Genomic DNA, 12,883 nt, shown 5'->3' on the forward strand with positions numbered 1-12,883 from the left:
GGCACACCACTTCCTGGTTTTATAGTCCCTACCTCCCCCCTGCCGCCAGCGGGGGCAGCAGAGAGAATGGGGAATTTTGTAAAAACATTAATATCTCTGTCATTTTACATCAACGGGAAAAATCCTCGGTACACATGCGGCGGAGGGGGGCTCTGAGCGAGGTGGCCAAAAATGACAGCCGTAGGTGGCGGCGTTCTCTCCGAAATCGCAGCACAGAAGGCCAAAAGCGGTCAAGAACAGAGATTTAGTAATATAGATATATATATACACACTGAAGACACCCAGCTGCATTATCCTTGCACCCTCAACCCTTACACTCTCTTTTAGTTGTCTGATTGCTTTATCGATATACATTGTACAATTTCTGTTTGGCTGCCATTGATTCCATCCTCCCCACAGGCACTGTCTCAGGTTAAACACGCGCTTTCAATATTTTCCTTCTGACTCTTATTCTGACACACATTTGCAAACTATGATTATAAAAAGATGGCATCAAATGAGCGGCACAGTGGCCTTTAAATCTATCTCTGTGTCTATGTGTTTGGACAATTGCCCTAATATTTTTTGGGGCTCTGCATTTATAAATCCCCCATGATGTGCTCTACCCTGACATAATAACTTTTGCCTTAAACATCATTTAATCATTGATTCGTAATATCAAAATTACCCCAAATACTGAAGAAGGGTCTAGACCCGAAACGTCACCTCCATAGATGCTGTCTCACCCGCTGAGTTTCTCCAGCATTTTTGGCTACCTTCCAAATACTTTTATGTTCTTTTCAATCAGTTTTGATTGATTGTCTTAAGAATATCACATGACAAGTAGTTTGCATGGAGGTCCTGCTAGCATCCCTTTTAAAGTAGATAAACTTGAAAACCAGAGGGGACAGGTAACCTTCTTCTCTTGTAAAGCTGAGCCCCTTCGATATCTATTTATCAAACGTCAAGATTCGGCACAGTGGCGCGGGGGTAGAATTGGAGGAGGAGGCGCTGTCCCGAACGGCTGCCTGTCCTGCAGATGTCCGTTTTTTTCCCTTCTTTTTTATTATTTTTAGTACGTTAAGTGTGCAGTCAGGGGGTCAAATCTTTTATGTGTGGGGGGGTGGTGGGGGGGAAGGGGGAAACTGCTTTTCAAGTCCCTACCTGGTCGGAGGGGTTGCCTTCCTCCGAGCAGCGTCTTCGACCTGTCCTCGCGGCCTACCTGGCCTGGAGCGACGTTTCTCTGACGGGACCTGGCCAGAACATCGGCTTTGGCGGCGGCGCAGCGCTGGAGTGCTGTCGCGGAGCGGGCAATGCCTTTCCTGGGTCGCCGCGCTGGAACTCCAGTATGCTGGGACCGCCGATGAGAACATCGTGGAGCCGCGGTTCTGTGGAGCGGCCAGCTGCGGCGCTGAACTTTACATCCCGGAGCCTGGGATCTCTTGCTGAGATCACCAGTGTGTGGAGCTCCGTCCAATGCGGTCTGTTGGCTTGGAAGCTGCGGTCTCCGGTGGGAAGGCGGCCGTTCCTGGCACCCCAAGCCGCTGGGGGTTCTCCCGACGCCGGAGCACCATCACCCGGCGAGAACATCGGGCGCTGTGGCGGCGACTGTGGAGGCCTCAATAGGCCCGACTTTGGGTGGACAAGAGGATGGGGACTGGACTTTGTGGGAATCACTGTGGGGGGATGTTTTTGTGTTTTGGTGTTGAACTTCTTCTTGAATACTATGTTGTATTTTTATTAGTGTGCTGCAAGGACATCTGAATTTCCCCTGAATAAAGGGATTAATAAAGTCTAATCTAATCTAATCTAATTGCTGCTTTACAGTGCCAGAGTCACAGGTTAAATCCTGACTGCAGGTGCTGTCTATACGGGGTTTATATATTCTCCCTCTGACTGTGTGGGATTTTTTGCAGATACTCTGGTTTCCACCCACACTCCAAAGATGTACAGGTTTGTAGGTTAACTGGCTTTGGTAAAATTGTAAATTAGTGTGTAGGATAGTGGTAGTGCTAATGTATGGGATGGTCGCTGGTCAACGCGGCTCAATGGGCCGAAAGGCCTGTTTCTGTGCTATATCTCTAAAGTCTAAAGTCTAAAGTAAAGTCAAGAATCAAGAGTGTTTTATTGTCATATGTCCCAAAACAGAACATGGAAAATAGGTGCAGGAGTAGGCCATTTGGGCCTTCGAGCCAGCACCGCCATTAAAGAACAATTTAAATGAAATTGTAGCAGCACAATGAAGTAGTTGTGACAATTTCCCTGAAATTTATGCATATGAGTTGTGCTCATTCTCGCACATGCTCAGTAAATCAGTCAGTGACCTTTGACTTGGAAATAAATCATTCCTGTTTTTGATTCCAACACGAGTGTGAGTGCAGCCATCTTTCATATTATATGATAGTTTACTTATTTTACAAGTAGACAGATATCAAAACATGGTGGCAGCGGTGAAAGTGAACATTTGTGAATCAAATAGATCTATGATGATTAGAGAAAATGCTTTGAATAGCTTTCAGGAAGCAATGTTTCAACGCTCAGCGACCGGACTAGCTGCATGCAAGAGTGAATGCAGGTCAGTGAAAACACAAAGATAAGACACTGCGTGTAAATCAGCGTTGTGGGAGTCAAAGTTTAAAACAATGTGCTGTGAGAGACAGCTTAACGATAAAATAAGCTAGTAAGAGCGAGGGAATACACTGATATTTCAAAATGGCGCAGACCAGTCCATCTTTCCTCGTGGCTCCACCACCCAATCTAAAGCTCAAAGAGAAGAGGGTGGAAGAGTGTAAAATGTTTAAACAAATGTATGAAAATTATGCAGTGATAACAGAACAGGATATGAAGGAGAAACAGCATCAAAAAGCAGTATTCCTGCATACTGTTGGACCGGATAGCATGCAAACCTTCAATACCCTGACGTTCGAGACGGTAGCAGATGAGACGGATGTGAAAGTCATCATCGACAAGATGTCCACCAGCATCTTGGGAGAGACGAATGAAACCTATGAAAGATTTGTTTTCAATAAACGAGACCAGAAATCAGGGGAAAGCGTTGAATCGTATGTTGCAGAGCTGAAGGAGCTTGCTAAAACATGCAACCTCTGTGAGTGCCTGAGAGTAAGCCTCATTCGCGATCACATCGTCATTGGTATTGCAGACCAGTCAACTAGGAAGACACTCCTTCAGAAGTGGAATCTGACACTGCAGGGAACTGTGGATATTTGTAGGTCCTCTGAGGTAACAGCGGCAAGAATGCAGGTTATCGGCGAAGTGCCGACAATACACAAGGTAGAACGATTCAAACCGAGGGGAATGATGGTTGATTTTCCTTCACAGAGGAAGAATCAGGCACTAGTCAAGTGCAAGTTCTGTGCAAGAATGCATAAGCGTAGGAAGGAGGAATGCCCAGCGTATGGGAAGGACTATAACAGATGCAGATGACAAAACCACTTTGCCTGCTGCTGCACGCAGAGGAAGGAGAGCACGCAGAAACGGGGTCTGCACAAGGTTGTAGAGACATCTGACACAACGTCCATTTCTGACACAGGGTCTATGAGTTGCATTGCGATCAATGCAGCTGGAAACAATTCCTCTTCAGGCCTATTCGCTGAGATGCCGGTCGGCACAGAAGCCATCAAGTTTCAGATTGACTCCGGTGCCAGTGTTAATGTGATTCCCAAGCATCTTGTACCCAACAAAGAGGACATTAGACGAGAGAAAATCACATTAAAGATGTACAATGGATCCAACCTGCTGGCGGAAGGTAGGGCAAAAGTCGTACTCTGAAACAAGACGAACAACAAGAAGTACCGTGTTCACTTCATAGTGGTAGAGGAAGGCTGGCTCACACCGCTCCTGAGCGGGCAAAGCTGCACAACAGATGAAACTCAACACGGTTCACTACGAGAACTTCAAGAGCCTGAATGCTGTTAGCGAGGCTGCCTCATTACCCAAGAGATACAAAGATGTCTTTGACGATGAAAGACCTGGGAGACTGCCTGGCAAGGTCAAGTTGGTAACTAGGACGGAGGATGTGACCCCATCACAGTGTTCTGCAAAGCCGGTACCTGTAGCCATGAAAGAGAAGGTCATGAATGGTCTCATGAAGCTGGTCGAGCAGGACATCTTGACTAAAGTCGAAGAACCAACGGAATGGTGTAGCAGGCTGGTCATTACGGAGAAAAAGGATGGCACAGAGTTGAAGTTCTGCATAGATCCTAGACCCTTCAACAAAGTCCTGAAAAGGAAGATCCACAGACTACCAGTCATAGAGGATGTACTCCATGAACTGTCCAAGGCGAAGATTTTCCCCAAATTTGATCTATGGTCAGGATATCTCTACTGCAAACTAGATGAGGAGAGCAGTTTCCTGACAATCATGAACATCGCTTTTGGGAGATATCGCTGGAAAAGGTTGTCGGACACATTTGAGCTTTGAGATTGACCCACAACGAAGCAGAGTGGGAAATTGTCATCAGAACATGACATGGCAATGTCAAAGATCAAGGAGCTGTTGACAACGGCACCTATCTTGCCGTACTACACACCAGACGAACAGCTGACCATACAATATGATGCAGACAAGGCAGGTCTGGGTCTAGGTGCAACACTTATGCAGAAAGGACAACCACTATCCTATGTCATTCTTGCCATAGAGGGAGTACAGAGAAGATTCACCAGACTGATTCCTGGGATGGCAGGATTTTCATGTGAGGAAAGACTGGATAGACTTGGCTTGTACTCGTTAGAATTTAGAAGATTGAGGGGGGATCTTAGAAACGTAGAAAACATAGAAAAATAGAAAAATAGGTGCAGGAGTAGGCCATTCAGCCCTTCAAGCCTGCACTGCCATTCAATATGATAATGGCTGATCATCCAACTCAGTATCCTGTACCTATCTTCTCTCCATACCTCCTGATCCCTTTAGCCACAAGGGCCACATCTAACTCCCTCTTAAATATAGCCAATTAACTGATTTTTGGCCATCTTACTCAGTCCCCCTCCGATGCGCAGGACAAGAGGATTCTTCCCATCGATGAAAAATAAAAGAGTTATTAGTGTTTAAAAAATGTTGAGATTCTCTCTCCTGAAGGCCACGCCCCTTCCGGAAGGACTATAAAACCCGGAAATGTTGTGCCTCAGTCAGTCTCTGCAAGATGGGGGAGCGAGAGGGTCACGTCTCTCAGTCTGAGCTGTGAATAACACTGAGCACATGTACACTAAAGTGTGAGTGGTTTTACTGACCTGTCAGTGCCCTTAATGTGGTTTGAAAATATAGTTTGGAAATGCTAAAGCTGTGTTGCCTTTGGTTTAGAAATGCTAAAGCTGTGTTGCCTTTGGTTTGGAAATGCAAAAGCTGTGTTGCCTTTGGTTTGGAAATGCTAAAGCTGTGTTGCCTTTGGTTTGGAAATGCTAAAGCTGTATTGCCTAATTAAAGTAGCCTTGCCTAATTAAAGTAGCCTTGCCTAATTAAAGTAGCCTTGCCTAATTAAAGTTGCCTTGCCTAATCAAAGTTGCCTTGCCTTCTATATAATTAAAAGTCTAATCTTGACTACTTCCGTTTGCGTTTTATATTGATTTTTGAAAAACGCTACCACGTATGGCTGTGATTTTTGGCCATCTTACTCAAAGTCCCCCTCCGCTCATCGGGTGCCGAGGATTTTTCCCATCGATGAAAAATAAAAGTTATTAGTGTTTAAAAAATGTTGAGTCTCTCTCTCCTGTCAATCATGCCATGAAGGCTACGCCCCTTCTGGTGGGAGGGGGGAGGGACTATAAAACCCAGAAATGTGGGCGTGACTCAGTCTCTGCAAGGTGGACACACATAAACAATAACAGTGCAAAGGCAAAACCCTCAAGTGTGTATATAGTTTGGAGTTTATTTGGAGGTTGCAGTGTTTAATGGCCTGATACTTGTAATGAACAGAAGAACTGGGAGTTACAGTTTTCAGGTTCCTATCCCTTCTTCCCAATGGAGTAAAATGAGTGTGGCCAGTGTGGTGTAGGTCTCTGATGATGCTGGTTGACTTTTTGAGGCAGCAGCTCCCACAGATCGCTTCGATGTTGGGGAGGTCAATACCCATGATGGACTGGGCTGCAATGCTTTCAGCTAACAAAAGGAATGGAACAAGGTTTTCTCTACGGACGTCTCTGGCTGGATGGTTAAACTATTTTACATGTAATACATTTGGCTGCAGTCTCAAATACTTATTTGCAGTGACTCTCTTAATCCCAGTGGTATTCTTGCTGAAACTAAACCATACGTCTTTGTTCAATTTAGAAATCCCAACAAGTATCAAAGATGTCCGGCCTTATTGTAACTGACATTAATGGATAGCCACAGGTAATATATGCATTAGCTAGCATTAAAGGTCAAAATCCCCAACTGGCCCCTGAGAAAGGAATTGCATAAACTCAATTAGCCATCTTTAAGATCAAATCAGCTTCTTTACCATTATTCCTTTGCCACTAAATATGTAGCAAAATTAATGTTATATTGTGTGACAATATCATACTAAGGAATATAGAGCTGTTTGTTGACGGTCAAATATGTGACTTTACTTATAGACTTTAGAGTAGGAGTCGGCAACCTACGGCCACGGGCCGGATCCAGCCCGTAACACAAAATCATCCGGCCCACAGACGTATTTTTTTTCTGGGGACTTTGTGAGGCCGGGCTCCTCCTCCCGGGCCTGAGGCCGTGGTGCCCAGGCGCAGTCACGCAAGGACGCAAGGAGATCTCTGCTGGCGGACGCAATGGTGGAATCGAGCACAGAGTTCTGGTTGTACCGCATCCTGTACATGTGATTTGATGCCCTACATCTGGTGCAGGATGGGGGCGGGATCCATGTGTACATGTGATAGATGTGGGCCGCCATCCGCTCACAGACATGGGTCCTGGCCCCTATGCAGAACAAGGTTGCCAACACCTGCTTTAGATATACAGTAAGGAAATAAGTGCCACATGGACCAGCGATCACCCCATACATTAGCACTATTCTATACACTAGGGACAATTTATAATTTTTATCGAACCCAATTAACCTACAAACCTGTACGTCTTTGAAGTGTGGGAGGAAACCGGAGCTTCCGGAGAAAACCCATGTGGTCAAGGGGCGAATGCACAAACTCCATACAGACAGTGCCCAGAGTCAGGATCAAACCCCGGTCTCTGACACTGTAAGGCAGCAACTCTAGCACTGTGCCACTGTGCCGCCTTTGATTTTTTTGAAATTGTGTACCAATTTTCACGAATTTGTGGGACTCTTGTCTGTGTAGGGTTGCCAACTGTCCCGTATTAGCCAGGACATCCTGTAAATTGGGCTAAATTGGTTTGTCCCATACGGGACTGCCCTTGTCCCGCTTTTGACTTCTACTACTCGGGTCGAGGGGACTGTCGGGTCGGAGCGGCGCCGCATCCGGCCCCGCCTCACCCATCTTGACGTAGTGCAGCCCATGGAGTGCAGCAGCAGCGCCTCGCCCGTGACCCCATCTGTCGGCAGCCTGGCCAGCTGTCGAACTTCGGACCTTCGCTTACTGCCAACACCACCACCCATCCTTCTCATGGCCGATCATCGGTTCATAAGTTGGGTGGGGTGCTGGACTTTGCCTGCAGCAGAACACAAAGCTCAGCCGACGGGCCAGCTGAGGAGGCGTAAAGTCCGGCGCCCGGGCCACAACTCCTCAGCTGATCCGCCGGCTGGACTTTGTGTACAGTCCAGCCAACTCATCATTCACCCAGCCATGGCCGAGTCGGTCAACGAATTGCCGTCGTGAATTTCTCCCTTATTTTGACCTTTTGTCCCTTATTTGGGAGTGAGAAAGTTGGCAACCCTATGTCTGAGTGTGGTGTGTTTTGAATGAATGACGGTATATGCATGCAAATGTGCAACAACTGGAGTGTTACTAATGGAGAGATGAGACGTTGGGACTTGGTGCTACAACTATTACTTGGTGCTACCACAGGTCAGCTGACAAGCTGAGTGGGACAAAGAATCAAAAAGTGATGATCAATCCCAATCTCTCGTTTCCCTTATCCCTAACCAGTCTGAAGAAGGGTCTCGACCCGAAACATCACCCATTCCTTCACACCAGAGATGCTGCCAGTCCCGCTGAGTTACTCCAGTTTTTTGTGTCTAACCTCACTAACAGAGTAACTCAGAAAAAAAAGTGAAAGAATTATCAGCGCAAAATGTGAAAGAATGCACTTAAAATTACAAAAAGCATGCTTTATAAATCGAACGAATGCTTGGCACAATTCTATGTTACATAGACCATTCAATCAATCAATAGGTCATTTGTCACAAGCTACACTGGGAGTAAAGATAATATATATGTTATTAGGCTATAAGATGGATGAAATTATGATTGATTATGATACACGTAAAATAATTACATGAAGATAAAGATTAATATCAGCACTGGTCACCCAGTTAAAGTTCTCAACAACAATCTGTGGAATAAGTTGTATAGAGGTCACTTTTTAAAATTATGAATAACTGTATGAAAGACAACAGTGTAATAATATTTGTTAAAGCAATTAATACTAGGATAATAATTCTCAGAACCCATTCTACCAGCAACCAATCTGGAAATAATTCAAGTGTTGAAATCCTGAATGTTATAGAAGTCCCAAGGTGTTGGAGTAGATGGTGGACTCAGCGGGTCATGCAGCATGGCAGGAGAACATGGATAGGTGGTATTTCAGGTCGGGACATTTCTTCTGACTATATATTATTATAAAGGAATGGGGGCATGGAGGTGGGGGAGGAAAGCTGGAAGAGCAGACGAGATAGGACAAAGCCTGGGAGGTAATAGGTTGAAGATTACAAAATGCTGGACTAACTCAACGGGTCAGGCAGCATAGGAGACATTTCGGTTCGAGACCCTTCTTCAGACTGAGAGCCAGGGGAGAGGAAAACTAGAGGTATCAGGTTGATGCAGGTGAAGGGGTTTTTGATGGGCTGTTGGTTAGACAAAGGCCAGAAAACAGAAGGTGTGAGACAAAAGGATTGAAGAGTTGTAAATGATGAAGCTAGAGAAAGGAATGTAGGTGGAAGGGGAGGGGGAAGGGAAGAAATGGGTGTGAGTGAGGCACAGACGAGTGGGGGAGGGGGGAGTGTTGTGGGGAAAGGGAGAGGAGGAATAGTGGACATGTGAGTACAGGCCCGAGAGAAGTAATTGATAGAGAGGAGGAGCTTAAATGAATCTACAAGTGGGGAGGTTGCTGCATTGCCAATTATTGACTACTCAACAGTTTCACCATTCTTCTGAATGCCGGCACTTTATAAAACATTCCCCCGCGGGGCATGAATGGAATCTGCACTCCTAATGTCTGGCCTCTGCCATACAGATTGCCTTTTCAAGAGGCTGTCAACACTAAGGATTAATAAGGGGATTAACAAAGGTAACTTTCACATCTGCCAATTTTCATAAAAGACAGGCAATTTGTTACTCTAAATTAATGCCGAGGCAGCAGAATAAAAATTCATTGATTTGGTGATATTTTGCAACTAAATGTTATGTTATTATTTCCCTTGGTGACCCTATCAGTATCCTGTTCCTCTAAAGTCCATGTGCATGCGGTCTCCTCGATTTTCCTCTCAATATTTGCTGCATCTGTAAGTATGCTTCATTTCCAGCATTGAATAAGGCTCGATCAGTCATCATCATAATCTTTTTGTCGGTGGGCGGCGCGACTCACGTCGCAGCGGCCTCTGCAGTCCGTCTGTCTTTTTATTATTTTTTGTCTCGTTTGAATGTAGTTTTTATTATTTATTTTTGTGTATGTGTGTGGGTATGTGTGTGGGGGGCGGGGGGTGGGGAAACTTTTAAAATCTATCCCCTGCACGGAGAACCCAACCTTTTCTCTGTCGGGTCTCCGTTGTCGTTGGGGCCTAGCACCGTGGAGCGGCCTCCAGCAGGAACGACCTGGGGCTCCAGTCACGGAGCTGCGGACCTACTCACCATCGTGGAGCTGGCCGAGTTCGGAGCGGGTGGAGCTGTGGTGGCGCTCGGCTGCGACCTGACCCCGGAGATTCGGAGGCTTACCGCAGGTCTGGTGGACAGTGACACCGGGAGCCCGCGGGTCCCTGCTGGGAGACCGCTTTTCGGGGCTTCCGCAACGGCGACTTCACCCGCCCGAATTGCGGGGTTGAAGAGTACCTGGAGCGGGGCCTTACATCATCGCCCGGCGCGGCTTGGAATGGCCGTGGGACTTTGCTAGCGCACGCCGGGGGCACCAACAACAAGACCCGGAGCGCGGCCTTGCATCACCCGGCGCGCGTTAATGGCCGCGGGACAATTACCATCGCCCGCCGAGGGCTTTGACTCTGACATCGGGAGGGGAATGGGGAGTGCAGGGGAGAGATAAGTTTTTGCCTTCCATCACAGCAAGGAGGAGATGCGCTGTGATGGATGTTTGTGTAAATTGTGTTGTGTCTTGGTTCTTTCTTGTGTGTATGACTGCAGAAACAACATTTCGTTTGAACCTCAATGGGGTTCAAATGACAAATAAATTGTATTGTATTGTATTGTATTGTATTGTATTGTATTGTATTGTATTGTAATGTGATTATGAAAGTGGTACACGATCTCTCCTCATCCTTCCTAATCATCGACAGCCATTGACACACTTCCATTACATTACCATCATCCAATTATGCCTCTTCCCATCAAAAATACGTTCCTCTGAAGAAAAGGAATAGGTGACATTTCAGCTTGAGACCCTTCTTCAGTTTAAAGAAGGGTCTCGATCCGAAACATCACCTATTCCTGCCCAACCCACTGAGTTACTGCAATATTTAGTGTGTACTTTCAGTATAATCCAGCATTTGCATTTCCTTCCTATACATAAATATCCCATCTCATGTGTTTATACACTGTAAATGGATCGATTGTAATTATGGATTGCTTTTCTGTTGATTGGTTAGCTTGCAACAAAATCTTTTCACTGTACCTCGGTACACGTGACAATAAATAAACTGAACTGAACTGAAATAGGTTCCTGGCTGGTTTCGGCTTTGTTCTTTGTCCACAGTATACAGCTGATGGCAGAACCCTCAACAACATTGGGGCGGCACAGTGGTGCAGCTGGTAGACCTGCTGCCTCAGTGCCGCTGCCTCACAATGCCAAAGACCAGGGTTCAATCCTGACCTCAGGTGCTCTCTGTATGGTTTGCATGTTCTCCCTGTGGCTGTGTGAGTTTTCTCTGGATGCTCTGCTTTCCTCCCACATCCCAAAGACATGCTGGTTTGTAAGTTAATTGTCCTCTGTAAATTGCCCCTGGTCTATAGGCAGTGGATGACAGAACTAGTGTGATTGGGTGATCATATCAAAAAGTTGCTTCCTTCTTCAGAGTTACGTTCCCAGGAGTTTACAAGCACTGTGGTGAGTAATGGTTAACATGGCAAGGAGCTACGCTTTCACATTGTTTTCCCAAAGGCTTTTAAAAATAAAATAGATTTGTAAGCTTGTCCCAGAAATTGAGAGATATTGAAGTGGGAGACACAATTTGAGAAAATATGTCTTGTCCTTTGTAGAAATGAATGTGTGGGAGTTACAGGCAAGGGCTTGCTTTAAAGAACTGAAGCACTTTGATAGAAGTAAACTGGATTATGCTTGATAACCAGGATATGGATCAGATAACTAATGACGACATGCCCACTTGACCAAGGCACACAATATGTAGCAAAAAACAAGGAGAGCTGCAGGAGGAACTCAGCTGCTCAGGAGGCAACTCAGGAGATCCATGTTCTCCAGGAATGCTTCCTGACCTGCTGAGTTACTCCAGCCACGTTCTCCTATATCTGTAGAAGGAGATAGACAGTCGACGCTTCAGGTCGAGACCCTTCATCTAGACATGTTTGATGACTATCACTCTGCAGTTTGCTCGTTCTAGTTTAAATTAGTTTAGTTTATTGTCACATATAACGAGGTACTGTGAAAAGGTTTTTGTTGCGTGCTATCCAGTCAGTGAAAAGACCATACATGCTTACAATAGAGCCATCCACAGTGTACATGTGACCACATGAGTTTCTTCCGGATACTCCAGTTTCCCCCCCACATCCCAAAGACCTGTACGTTTACAGGTTGATGTGCCTCTGTAAAATTACCTCTATTTTGTAGGGGGAGGATGAGAAAGTGGTATAACATAAAACTAGTGTGAATGGGTGCCTGATGGGTGGCGTGTTCTCGGTGGGTCGGGCAGCCTATTTCCATGCTGTATCTCCAAACAAAATAAAATTAGTCGTCGGCACTCAGTGGCTGCCCTGATGCAAAGTAGCACAACGAACTGTGCTTCTATCATCAGCCCAGCAAAATGCAGAGGCTTTTAAATCAATGGGTCCCGTGACATTCACAACCATTGATAATATTGGCTCTGCCAAAATAAATCCATATTCCCATTTGTCTGAGGAAAAGGTGTTACAAATCCAAACTTTGTGTCACCATCAGGCATTTGTATGTCATAGAACATTCAACAAGAACAGGGAACAGGGAATAGTGGAGCACAGGAACAGCCCTTCAATCTGTATGGAGTTTGTATGTTCTCCCTGTGACTGCTCGGATTTTCAACCAGGTGCTCCGGTTTCCTCCCACACTCCAAAGACATACAGATTTATAGGTTAATTGGCTCAGATAAAATTGTAAATTATCCCTGGGGTGGAGGATAGTGCTGGTGTACGGGGTGATCGCTGGTCGGCGCAGCTTCGGTGGGCAGAAGGCATGTTTCCACGCTGGGTTTCTAAAGTTTAAATAATATTTTGCTCAGCACTGAGGATCGCTTGCATGCTGAAATATTAGAATGTCCTACATCTGATCCACAGCATTGGACTGACAGGGGGGATGATGCCAGTCACAGCATGTTGTGCTTGGCTGCCCAACTGCTTAACAGGGAATAAG

This window comes from Amblyraja radiata, chromosome 6 (genome assembly GCF_010909765.2).
Source record: "Amblyraja radiata isolate CabotCenter1 chromosome 6, sAmbRad1.1.pri, whole genome shotgun sequence".
Taxonomy (NCBI): Eukaryota; Metazoa; Chordata; class Chondrichthyes; order Rajiformes; family Rajidae; genus Amblyraja; species Amblyraja radiata.